At 40.7% G+C, this 14,135-nt stretch overlaps 1 protein-coding gene across 2 annotated transcripts in view; it reads left to right on the top strand.

Annotated features, from left to right (window-relative positions):
• The window catches only part of HPCAL1 (hippocalcin like 1), a 255,370-nt gene that overhangs the window by 173,702 nt on the left and 67,533 nt on the right, over positions 1-14,135 (top strand). For both annotated transcript variants that reach the window (XM_073674162.1, XM_073674160.1), the window contains one exon: positions 3,463-3,534. The gene's annotated coding sequence lies outside the window, so the exon portion shown is untranslated. The remainder of the gene's footprint in view (positions 1-3,462; positions 3,535-14,135) is intronic.

The following is a 14,135-nucleotide window of genomic DNA, read 5'->3' as shown; positions in this document are numbered from 1 at the left end:
GAATATACATGTGTATGTGCAGTGTGTATATACATGTGTATGTGCAGTGTGTGAATATACATGTGCATGTGCAGTGTGTGTATATACATGTGTATGTGCAGTGTGTGTATGTACATGTGTATGTGCAGTGTGTGAATATACATGTGTATGTGCAGTGTGTGTATATACATGTGTATGTGCAGTGTGTGAATATACATGTGTATGTGCAGTGTGTGAATATACATGTGTATGTGCAGTGTGTGAATATACATGTGTATTTGCAGTGTGTGTATATACATGTGTATGTGCAGTGTGTGAATATACATGTGTATGTGCAGTGTGTGAATATACATGTGTATGTGCAGTGTGTGTATATACATGTGTATGTGCAGTGTGTGAATATACATGTGTATGTGCAGTGTGTGAATATACATGTGTATGTGCAGTGTGTGAATATACATGTGTATGTGCAGTGTGTGAATATACATGTGTATGTGCAGTGTGTGTATATACATGTGTATGTGCAGTGTGTGAATATACATGTGTATGTGCAGTGTGTGAGTATACATGTGTATGTGCAGTGTGTGTATATACATGTGTATGTGCAGTGTGTGAATATACATGTGTATGTGCAGTGTGTGTATATACATGTGCACATGTGTATGTGCAGTGTGTGTATATACATGTGTATGTGCAGTGTGTGTATATACATGTGTATGTGCAGTGTGTGAATATACATGTGTATGTGCAGTGTGTGTATATACATGTGTATGTGCAGTGTGTGTATATACATGTGTATGTGCAGTGTGTGAATATACATGTGTATGTGCAGTGTGTGTATATACATGTGTATGTGCAGTGTGTGAATATACATGTGTATGTGCAGTGTGTGAATATACATGTGTATGTGCAGTGTGTATATATACATGTGTATATGTAGTGTGTGAATATACATGTGTTTGTGCAGTGTGTGAATATACATGTGTATGTGCAGTGTGTGAATATACATGTGTATGTGCAGTGTGTGAATATACATATGTATGTGCAGTGTGTGTATATACATGTGTATGTGCAGTGTGTGAATATACATGTGTATGTGCAGTGTGTGTATATACATGTGTATGTGCAGTGTGTGAATATACATGTGTATGTGCAGTGTGTGTATTTACATGTGTATGTGCAGTGTGTGTATATACATGTGTATGTGCAGTGTGTGTATATACATGTGTATGTGCAGTGTGTGAATATACATGTGTATGTGCAGTGTGTGTATATACATGTGTATTTGCAGTGTGTGTATATACATGTGTATGTGCAGTGTGTGTATATACATGTGTATGTGCAGTGTGTGAATATACATGTGTATGTGCAGTGTGTGTATATACATGTGTATGTGCATTGTGTGTATATACATGTGTATGTGCAGTGTGTGTATATACATGTGTATGTGCAGTGTGTGTATATACATGTGTATGTGCAGTGTGTGAATATACATGTGTATGTGCAGTGTGTGAATATACATGTGTATGTGCAGTGTGTGTATATACATGTGTATGTGCAGTGTGTGTATATACATGTGTATGTGCAGTGTGTGAATATACATGTGTATGTGCAGTGTGTGTATATACATGTGCACATGTGTATGTGCAGTGTGTGTATATACATGTGTATGTGCAGTGTGTGTATATACATGTGTATGTGCAGTGTGTGAATATACATGTGTATGTGCAGTGTGTGTGTATACATGTGTATGTGCAGTGTGTGTATATACATGTGTATGTGCAGTGTGTGAATATACATGTGTATGTGCAGTGTGTGTATATACATGTGTATGTGCAGTGTGTGAATATACATGTGTATGTGCAGTGTGTGAATATACATGTGTATGTGCAGTGTGTATATATACATGTGTATATGTAGTGTGTGAATATACATGTGTTTGTGCAGTGTGTGAATATACATGTGTATGTGCAGTGTGTGAATATACATGTGTATGTGCAGTGTGTGAATATACATATGTATGTGCAGTGTGTGTATATACATGTGTATGTGCAGTGTGTGAATATACATGTGTATGTGCAGTGTGTGTATATACATGTGTATGTGCAGTGTGTGAATATACATGTGTATGTGCAGTGTGTGTATTTACATGTGTATGTGCAGTGTGTGTATATACATGTGTATGTGCAGTGTGTGTATATACATGTGTATGTGCAGTGTGTGAATATACATGTGTATGTGCAGTGTGTGTATATACATGTGTATTTGCAGTGTGTGTATATACATGTGTATGTGCAGTGTGTGTATATACATGTGTATGTGCAGTGTGTGAATATACATGTGTATGTGCAGTGTGTGTATATACATGTGTATGTGCAGTGTGTGTATATACATGTGTATGTGCAGTGTGTGTATTTACATGTGTATGTGCAGTGTGTGAATATACATGTGTATGTGCAGTGTGTGTATATACATGTGTATGTGCAGTGTGTGTATTTACATGTGTATGTGCAGTGTGTGAATATACATGTGTATGTGCAGTGTGTGAATATACATGTGTATGTGCAGTGTGTGAATATACATGTGTATGTGCAGTGTGTGAATATACATGTGTATGTGCAGTGTGTGTATATACATGTGTATGTGCAGTGTGTGAATATACATGTGTATGTGCAGTGTGTGAATATACATGTGTATGTGCAGTGTGTGAATATACATGTGTATGTGCAGTGTGTGTATATACATGTGTATGTGCAGTGTGTGAATATACATGTGTATGTGCAGCGTGTGAATATACATGTGTATGTGCAGTGTGTGTATATACATGTGTATGTGCAGTGTGTGAATATACATGTGTAGTGTGTGAATATACATGTGTATGTGCAGTGTGTGTATATACATGTGTATGTGCAGTGTGTGTATATACATGTGTATGTGCAGTGTGTGTATATACATGTGTATGTGCAGTGTGTGTATTTACATGTGTATGTGCAGTGTGTGTATATACATGTGTATGTGCAGTGTGTGTATTTACATGTGTATGTGCAGTGTGTGAATATACATGTGTATGTGCAGTGTGTGTATATACATGTGTATGTGCAGTGTGTGAATATACATGTGTATGTGCAGTGTGTGTATTTACATGTGTATGTGCAGTGTGTGTATATACATGTGTATGTGCAGTGTGTGTGTGATGACATACTGTAATTATATTTGAAAAATTGTTGAATTTTTTTTGTTCAAGATTAAATGGAACAAATAAAAGATGCCCTAAAATAAGCCCTTATCCATCTTTCGGAGCAAAAAATAATATAAGACCCTGTCTTATTTTTGGAGAAATACGGTATTACAATACAATGTGCTTTATATCCCTTTCTTTTTGGAAAATGTTGCACCTTTATTATAATAATTACTTCATACTGTCAATAGAATTTATTTATTTTTTTGCTTTCCTGTTAATCTACTTCTCTTTCTTCCCTGCAGCATGCAAGTAGCATTTTCTCGGAGGACATCAGTATAAACTTCCTGCGGCCGTCACGTCTACAACCCATTGAGGTAAGTCCGACATTTGCTTTTAAATTGCTTTGGTCTTCTTGATGTAAGTAGTCCTTTTCTTTATTTGTTTAGTCCTTTGTTTAATAAAGCTGGGTTATTAATGAGAGATAGTCTTCAAGACGCTATAGGTACCCATACACAATGGATGATAGTTGGCTGAAGATGCCGACTTGCTGACCATTTGATGTGTGCGTTGGACTCCCAAATTTGCACTCGACAGGTGCCAGGGTGCAGAAGGATTGGACACTTTGAATTTTAAAGCCCAATCATTTTGTTTTCGGGAGAGATATCTGGGTGCTTATTTATGTGTTTGGATGGGAGCAAGTAGAGATAACTGTCCACCTAACAACTACCGTATCTCTTGTATGGCCAGCTTAAAAAAGCCAGCAGCAATAAACCTGGTCAACAGCCGTGCCCCATTGTTGGTTTAGTGTGATCAGTAAATAGTAAATTTCATGCCGCCAATCATATCAATGCCTGCTAAATGTAATACATGGACACCCTGGGGAAGCCAGAACAGGATCTACTTTTATAGGTCAACTACAGGGCGTTATAGATAGGGATGGTCTTCATAAAACAACCTTCTTCTAATATGATGGACAGTTCATACAATCAATATCATGTTAAAGGGATTTTTCCTTTTGGATCTCTTCTACCCACACTGTGCGGTAATGCTAGTGTACATCCAGATGTAGATATCTGGATCCGTACCTACAAAGGAAATATATTGATGGGTCTGATCTATATCTGGATAGACAGGTCATCCTTAGCAGAGTGAATGGATACATCCACAGGTGGAATACCCTTTTAAACATTTTTGCAAGTTGCAATATTCCAATAAATGTTCTGTCCAGTATTAACCTTACTTTAGATGTCTAAGTAGAAAAATAGATATGAAAGAGGTAGAATGTGTTTTTCCTCTGTTGGCCTTGACCTCCTTGCTCACATGCTGAAGTCACCGACTTTCGAGAGAGTCTGTCAATATAATGCAAAAGTAAGAAAAATGCAGCTATTAAAATTGCCACAGTAGAGTGCACACTGAAACTCCGGGGCTCACCCTGCCATGGTGTGACCTCAATATTCTACTTTGGATTACATCTGTACTGCTCCTTCTCCTTCTTAGCAGATTTAAAAGTCCAGACATTGTGCAGCGGTTTAGCAAGGATCAGGGACCCCGCATAATGTAGGAATGTAGCATAACCAGAAAAAAGCAGAGAAAGATAAAATGTCAGGGTCTATAAATCTAAGTGTGAAAGAAAATAGCACTGACTGTGCGTACAGGTCCAAGTCCCAAGTTTTATGGTCCTTGATTACAGGCCTAACTGTAGGTAAGTGAAAAATTTTTAGCCAGCTATTGGGTGGCCAGATTCGCTTCCACTCTGACAAATAATGGGCAGTCACAGGCAGAGTGTTAGGCTCACCAGGTGAGGTGGGTTCTCTAAGCCCAAGGTCCAGGTGGGCATATGGGCATCGGTATAGCAAACAGGTATGACATGCAGGACATGAATATATGGGATATGTGAAATTTCAGGCAAGCAGGAGACATTCAGGAGACCACGAACAGTCAGCTGGAATGCTAGAAAACGCAAGCAGGCAGGAGACGTCCAGGAGACCACAGACAGGCAGCTGGGATGTTGGAAACCACAGGCAGGAAGGAGATGTCCAGGAGACCACGAAAGGCAGCGGGGTTGCTGGAAACCACAGGCAGGAAACTCCAGGAGATTACGCACAGGGAGCATGGATTCTGGAAGCCACAGTCAGGTGGTAGACTTCCAGGAGACCATGGACAGGCAGATGGAATCCTGGAAACCGCAGTCTGGCAGAAGAGAAGATCAGGGTGCTTAGAGCAACTCAGACTCTTAGAAGCACTGAAGTGTTAATACCAAGACACAGGTGTGTGACTTGGTGAGTGTTATATAGGCCCGGGTATGTGTTCACATGGGATCACACCAGGCCATCTGCAAAGCTTGACATGGAGCACAACAGAGTCTAGTAGACCGAGGTGAGGGAAGCTAAGAAAGGATCCTGTGTAGGGGTGGAGAAGATGATGTGGCATCTCTCTAGAGACCCCTGTTGTTTTAAATGTATGAAAATGTACAGTACTTTATTTTTATAACCTGGTCTGGTTTCCTCATCATGGGTTTAAAGGGGTCTGACCCTGCACAAATCATGGCAGAGCTGAACCTGAAGGTGTCGGCAGCAGCAACGAGACCACACATGCACACCCCCAGTCAGGACACCGTTTTTATGTAGCATGCCGAGGCGTGGAAGACTAGTACCTCACCACCTCTACTGCCCCGCGCCATGTTATACCGGGACAAGTGCATAACACAGGGCACCCCCTCAATGTAGTCATTTGAAAAGGGGTAGTTCTGCCTAATTCCAAAGCACTGACCCTTATGATGGTATTTTATGTGCATCCAACTCATACCAAGTTTACATTTATTTTTAATATGAATCAGGATTTACTGACTTGCAGGAATTTTACTGACACTTTTCATGGCCACTTCGAAAAATGCTTTGACAAAAGTGGAGCAGAGGGTGACAGAATGTGCTTATCTTACGTGGACATGGCAGGAAGTTTATTTTCAGCCTCGCTTTGTGTCTGTTTCATCCTCCTTCCTGTATACAGACACTCGGCATGGTCTAAGCTTCCTATTAGTCTGTATACTGGGGTGAGCGCTCTTTGATGACCTTGTTTCTCTTTTTGTTTTATAGCTGAATCAAAATAAACAAAATGAAAAATAAAAAATCCAATTACAAGAGACATACATATATTCTGTTATTACGAATGTTTGTATTAATAACATAGTAGGACTTTTCTCAAAGGTTATCTTGCAAAAAAAAATGTAATAATCCCCTTCACTCTTATTTAACATCCCCAATAATTTTGGTTTTAAGATACACAGAAAAACGATTGCAACCCTGATGCATGCCACGTACTGTATGTGTTACATAAATATCACATAAGACATAGAAATAAAAAATTTTCAGCTAAGGGCTCTTTCACACATCTGATTTTCTTACGTACGAGAAAAACGGACCGATTTTTTTGATCAGAGTGTGGTCTGAGTTTCGTCAGTTTTTCTCGTACGTGGAGAAAAAAAAATTCTCCATCTGCTCCTTCCTGACAGTCCATGAAAACCAGATCGCCCTCGAATGTCACAGACTCATAGACTGGCATTGCCGATTTTTGTCCGCAAAAAATCATGAACATCTGAATGACCCCATAGACTATCACAGGTACGAGTTCTATCTGTGAAAAACACGAATCGCACTCGTAGACGAAAAACAGATGTCTGAATGACGCCTTCAAGGAGGACCCACCTTCATCATAAACATCTGAAAGATGGAGAGCCATCGTTATCACCTTGGCTCTGGGAGAAGATTAAATGAAGAGCCAGATTTTATTGACTTGGCTGGAAAGTGGGGTGCACATCATAGTATATCTTGTGTGTATACAATAAATATGAATGGTGGGACCCCCATGAAGCCTATGTTTAGTAACAAAAATTTACGAGATTGTGAAGGGACAATTTCTTCACATATTTCCAGGAGGAAAAACACAGGAACAGCACATTGAAGAAAATAATTCTATAACAATTATTTCTTGGGGAATAGATGTATTCACTAAAGGGTTGAGCAAAAATATTTGAAAGACCTGGGTCCAGCGGCAGCATCAGTAGTAAGTAGCCACCAGACCTCCTACTACCTGCGGTATCATCGGCACCTCTTTTAAGTAGTAGGTCCTTCTAAGAGTCTCCCCACAAAGTCATTTTGTCCAAGCCTACTAATCAGAAGAAGCGTCAAGGATGCTGCAGGTTGGAGGAGGTTCGTAGTGGTCTCGTCTGGTGGCCAAGGACTACTAAGAAGGTCCTGTAAATGTTTTTGAAGAACTCAGGTTTCCTGATACTATTTTATTAATACTGACAAAAGAGCTAAGTGATTGTCCTGAATAAATTGTTAGTGGAGACAAAAATTTCAGAGGGCTTGTTTCTTTACATCCATCATCATACTTAGCCCTGTGAGGTTCGTTAATAGTTTATTATTGCATTTTTACTATAAAACCATATATCACGTAGTGCTGGCTGCCATATCAGTTATGTGAGGAGACGTGCAGGCATTCCTTTGAAGCCTATTGTTAAAAGGAAATGTATTTCTTAAAATACATGTTTGGCTTTTCCCTACGGACGTGTCCCTTGTATCTCGCTTCCTCTGAATGACTCTGTGCAGCAGGCTGCTCATCCTGTAATGCAGTCTATTACACTGTAACCTTCCTGCTTGCAGTGGGCTACACTTTCATGGGGCTGGCTAATAAAATGTATTTTATTGTGAATGTTCAAGATCCTCAAGTCTGCCCAAAAGAGCGAATTCCAGATAAAAATCTCTTTGGATATCTCATGGATGCATGTTAGCAGATCACATTGGTGAAGTTTGAGGTTTTTGACAGTCGCGATTCCCAGATTGAGAGGACTCTGAAGCATATTGAACCTTTTGGCACCACTCAAGAGACGTCTGTTACCCAATATCTGACTTAATCTTTTAAAATACTGCGCTCAATTTGTGTTCAATTGTAACGTGGCGCTTGGTGGTAGCTGTGGGCGAGGTACTCGTCTCTTAAGTCCCGGCACGTTACGTGAAGGTGGGGGTCCTGGCTGGGTGTGGACTTGTGCTATGGGGGCGCTAAGCTCTTGCAGGCCACATGATGCTGTTGATTTCAGCTGGCCAGAGCCAGATGTTGTAAAGTTCGATGAGGGAGACCACAAATCAACAATGAACAGTTTTTTACTAAACAGCAACTTAGCGTCAACTATGTACAGTAGATAGCGGGTGCGAACATTTCCTTTAACACATAGAGCATCTTCAACATCTTCACATACATTCTTCCTGCCCTTCTCAGAGTGACTCCGTTCTGCCTCACGCAGTCCAATATTTTCACCACCACCCAGCTCAGTACTACAGTCCAGTTAGTGAGAGTGCTATTCTAAACCCGCAGTTACGCATCCTCTTCGCTCTTAAGAGAAGTAGTTTGCCAATGTGGCCGGTACTTAGCTTCTCTGATTCTAACGCCTCGGAACTCCCGCCTAGGGCACTCTCTTCATCTCACGTTCTCTGTCCCATCGTCCCATCCTGGCCGGTTACCTGTCTGAGTTATGAACTCAGGGCCTCACTGCTAGACGTCTTGTCCCAGGACCTGTCTCCAGTTGATAATTCTGTCCTTCGATCACTTCTCTCTCTCTACTCAGGATCATGCTATCTGCTGCCTCGGTCTCCAATCACGTCAGTGTCAACCAGGTCACGCGACTCTGCTCACAAGTCAGACTGTAGGTCTGCTTTCACTGGACCCTGCGTCCTACCTAACTTCTTGACAGGAAGCTGTCTCTGTTCCTTCACTAACTCCCTCCCACTATGGGGTAGTCCCAATATTAACAGACACCCATGCAGTCCTTTGTGACACCCACGTTGAATTGCCTGTATCAGGCTTTATACATAATTTCCGCATAGCGTACGCACGCTATAGATATGCGCCGTGGATTTATGTGCGATGTGGCAACCGCCTCTACACCTGTATGATATTTTGTAATTACTGAGTATATTTAAAGGGGTTGTCCACTACTATTTAAAATATGCCAAAGCGTTTTTATGATGAAAAGCAGCTTCTTTGTAATTACCTCCCTCTGCCTTTTCTGCCTGTGAGTGGCGCTATCACTGGCCGCTCACAGGCATCACGTGACCCCCGGCTGCAGCCGGCTCTGACATCCGCTGACGTCACGACAAGTCCAGGCTGCAGCCGGGGGTCTCTCTCTTCCGCGTTCCACTGGTGGCTGCTGGGTTGTGGCCGGGATTACCCCCGCGCGTCATACCCAGCATCCACCGCACGCTCTCCCTCTCCCCATTCATTGGGAAAGATGCGGGGGATGGTGGGTGTGACGCGGTGGGGTAATCCCACCCACAACCCAGCAGCCTCAATAGACGGGACGTCAGCGCAGGGTCACGTGCTGCCTGTGAGCGGCCAAAGATAGCTCTGCTCACAGGCAGAAAAGGCTGAGGGAGATAATTATAAAGAAGTTGCTTTTCATCATGAAAACGCTTTTGCATATTTTAAATAGTAGTGGACAACCCCTTTAATTCAGACAAGTTCAGAACTTTCTTTGCTGCATTTGCCCCTGATGAAGCCGCATTGGCAGCGGTGATACACGTGGGGTAACACCTCTCCTTCACTTATTGCTGGGAACCACGATGTGGTATTTCTCCTAAACTGATATACACACCATTGATCGTGCTGGTATTGTATGCCTCTAATTTATTTTGTGTATATAGTTTTCCGGTATCTATAATTCTATGGTATTAAGTGGGATTTATATTAGCATCACTGGCATCATGCACTTTAATGCGTCACCATGATTTTTAATGAATGATGTTTAGAACTATATATGTTTATCTATATATTTATTTTGTCACTGTGCATGCCCTATGAACTTTGTAGTCATATGCTTTGGAGCAGTTATTGTGTGACATATTGGCAACCCTGTACAGCCGATTTATTGCATGTACAATTTAATTGTCTGTTTACATAAATTTAATTCTATTATATCAACATCTTTAGTTTACAATTGGTATGTAAAAATTGATCCTGTCCTAATGAGTGGTGCCCTCATAACTAGTCTGGTTTCTTACACCGATTACAGATGATCGCTGAGGTTTTAGTAGCAGTGTACCCTGCGTTCTGTTTATGATTGGGCCACCATTCTAACCAAAAAGGATTGCGCATAGCAAACAAGTCCTTTTAATGATAATCTGTCAGTAAAATCAAACCCGCCCTCCAAAAAACAGCAAAAAACTACATACTGTATATGGGCATTCAAGTCTTTGAAATGTAAATCAATCTACACCTTTTATATCTTCTATATGTTGCTGCTTTCCAAGGTAATTAACATTTTAATTCTTATGCAAATGAATGTTACCTGCTGTGGGTGAGACAGAGAACTTAAAGGGGTATTCCCATCTCCAAGATCCTATCCCAATATGTAGTAGGTGTAATAATAGTAATATTAGCAAATATCTTCAATTAGAAATGTAGTATAGTATTTTTGATTCGCTATGTCACTTCATGTGCAGGTATTGCGGGACCTTAGGTATCCACGGTTACGACCACTGGCAGCTAGATAACTGTCACTATATCAGTGGTCGTAACCATGGATACCTAAGGTCCTGCAATGCCTGCACATGAGGAAAGAGACATAGCGAATCAGAAAAACTATACTACATTTCTAATTGGAGGTATTTGCTAATATTATTCTTATTACACCTACTACATATTGGGATAGGATCTTGGAGATGGGAATACCCCTTTAAGGAAATGGAAGGAAGGAACCACACACCATAAGGCACATGGAGATGCTTAATTATAATCTCACGCCGCTTATCTGACACAATATTTGGTCCTAGTTTGCCTTTTTGCTCTGGGGAAGCCCACACCATATTCTGGATTTTTCTAATTTTGAGAGCATTTACCACCACAGATATGTCTGGTGAAGGGTGTTTACCCAAAATGTTGCGTTTTTTCAATACTGACTCAATATTTGGTCCTGGTTTGCCTTTTTGCTCTGCAGAAGCCTATCCCATATTCTCTACCTTTGTAATTTTGAGATCATTTACCACTACAGAAATGTTTGATGAGTATTTACCTGAAAAGTTACGTTTTTTTCTATACTGACGGCAGTGTAATCTATGGCTTTGAGATATTTTTAATAAATCCTAATTAATCATCCCCACTTGCCTCATCATGTGCAGTTCCTTCCTTTAATTTACAACTTATCTTTAAGAGGTCAGTGGTTGCCTCCAAAGGTATTAGTACCCTACACAAATTTGTACTATTTAGGGTGTGCTACGTACCCTGTTTGATGTTCAGAGCACTTGCAGAGTCACTGCCTTCTATGACTGTTTTCCCTCCCAGGCCCCTCTTGCTTGATTGCTCAATGTCTGGGTGACAAGTGCAAGGAAATCAGAGAGTGAGCTATCAAACAAAAGAGGCTGGTGGTGGGTGGACAGAAAACTTCTGGAAGCAGTGGCTCCTTGAGTGCTTTTTCATTCCCAGAGCACTTAACGACTCATCTGCATATGTGTGAAATGCTAATTACTGGGGAATGCAGCAACAGATAAAATATATAAAGGTGTCAATGGGTTTACATTTCAAAGGCCTGCATGTCAATATATGCAATTTGTAGTGATTCATCTTAATAACAAATTCCTTTTAAAGAAGAGAATTTATCACTAGGTCCAAAGTGGGCAGTTTTTGGTCTTACATTATTCTAGCAGCTCCCCTGAGTATCTTTTTTTTATTTGTCTTGTTTTTGTGTTTGTTTGTTTTTAATCCACAATATTGTTGCAGAGATATTTTCATTTTTATTGAGTGTAATTTTTATGGTCTTTACCAAGTGTAATTATGAGCCACACCCCCTTGGTAAAAATAAACATTAAAAATGAGTTGTAAAAAAAAAAAGGCCCATATCTCTGAAACCATATGGCAGATTTACAACATGCAAAAAACGCCATACTTGGAGGAACAGCGGAAATACAATTAGAACAAAAACTGTCACATTTGACTTCTTTAAGGACTGGGTAGAATTAAATAGCAGAAGATTATCTTTATTTTAGAAATGGGCATAGAGTAACACATATATTTTGGATTGTAGCCTAAAGGATTGTGAATTCCGGGTTGTTCAGTAAACAGATGTGCAAACAAAAGTACAGTTCCAGCATTTTTTTCACGGAAAGGAATTATTAAAAAGGTCAATGTGTTGGCTTGTGCTTCTCAGGAAATTGTCTCCTCCATCCAGGATTCTTACAGACGCTCCAGTATCCGCTCTCTGTACAAAAGACTCTATGTGGTCTGAGCTCCAAGGACCGATGAATCTCATGCTCTTGATCAGTACTTATTAATCCAAAATAGTGCGCCCTTTCTGAGCCTCTTACATAGAATGTGACCATTGTAAAGGAGAAAAGCTTGGGGAAAACACAGATCTCAGAGGCCAGGAGAAGACATACCATTAGGGCAACCTGTGCAGCCACACAAGGGCCAGACATATAAGGGGGTCCATTTCCACCCCAAAACAGGGGAAATTGTGCATTAGGATGAGCTATTGGACTGGAAAGAGCCCATATACTGTTCTTGCACAGCTTTCCTTATCTGTCTGTGCCCACCCGTGTCACAGGCTGTTTATTTAGTGCGTTGTATTTGATGATGTGAATATACGCAGAACTTGGAGATGTCCCATTAATATATTAAAGTAATTTTTTATACATCATACACATGGCATAAAACCTAAAAAGCCTATGGTCCCACGTGATAGAGCAGTGGGTAGTAGTGTTGAGCGAGTATGTTCTGTTAACCCTTTTGGCGAAAATGCTCGGGTACTCGCCGAGTATCTTCAGCGTGCTCGGGTGTTATGTTTCAGTCACTCCGTGTGCATGATTTGCGACTGTTTGACAGCTTTAATACATGTGAGGAATGCCTAAGAAACAGGCATTCCTCACATGTATTAAAGCTGTCAAACAGTCGCAAATTATGTGCACGGAGTGACTGAAACATAACACCCGAGCACGCTGAAGATACTTGGAAAACACCCGAGCATGCTTGTAAATCTCGAGTAACGAGCATGCTCGCTCATCACTAGTGGGTAGTGTGTGTCTCAGAGTGGTGGTCATGGTCACTTATGGCACCATATTAGAGATATTAAATTTAGAAGTATAGGTTTAAGTGGAGGACACCTCCATAATAGCATATCCAACCATGATCAGGAATGGGAGAAGCTTTCTTGGCGTCCAGGGCAGGGTTTTCCGAACATGCCCTCTTCCCGCACGCTTTATAACCATCATGGTTACAGTGTCCATTGGGTCGTATGGAAAATGGAAAGGCAGATCATCTTTTTTTAGCCCATAATTTGTGCCCCCCGAGATAAAAGAAAAGGATCTGTTAAAATAAAATTCTAATAACCTTATATCTTTTTCATAATATCTGTGATGGAAATAACCATTCATAATACAAAAGAAGCTTTATAAACATGGAGTTCTCGATTGTTGAACATTCTCTGTGTTCGCCTCTTTTTTAAGTCCGCTGTTAACATTCCACATGTCAGGTAGACAAGTCCTTATGACAGCTCCAGTATCTGAGTCACCGCGAAACCTGGAAAAAAATGGCACCGTCGCTCCATGTTGGGTTTTATATCAACATTTGTCTGGTGAAGACTTAGTCGGACTCCAATGGAAGATACAACACATATAGTAAATACAAGTTGGGAGCATCTAGTTAGTTATGATACTTTTGAAGATACTTTAGTATGGATTTGTTTTGCTATTAACATTGGATCATTCCAATCCTTTCTGAGGCTTTGGAATAATCAATAAAAGGAAACTGTCAGACGATTCACGCTGCCCAAACCGCAGGCAGCATAATTCACAGCCTGGCAGCATAATTCACAGCCTGGCAGCATGATTACAGCCTTTTTGCCATTTTTTTTATAGAAAATATACGTGGCTGGGGACCATAGCCAGTTCAGACTCCTGTTCCTGTCCATCTCAGCGTTCAGTCAGTGTGTTTT

Source organism: Phyllobates terribilis, unplaced genomic scaffold, assembly GCF_046119375.1.
Source record: "Phyllobates terribilis strain yellow unplaced genomic scaffold, ASM4611937v1 Scaffold_3__8_contigs__length_932513732, whole genome shotgun sequence".
Taxonomy (NCBI): Eukaryota; Metazoa; Chordata; class Amphibia; order Anura; family Dendrobatidae; genus Phyllobates; species Phyllobates terribilis.
This window is presented reverse-complemented; position numbering and strand designations above follow the sequence as displayed.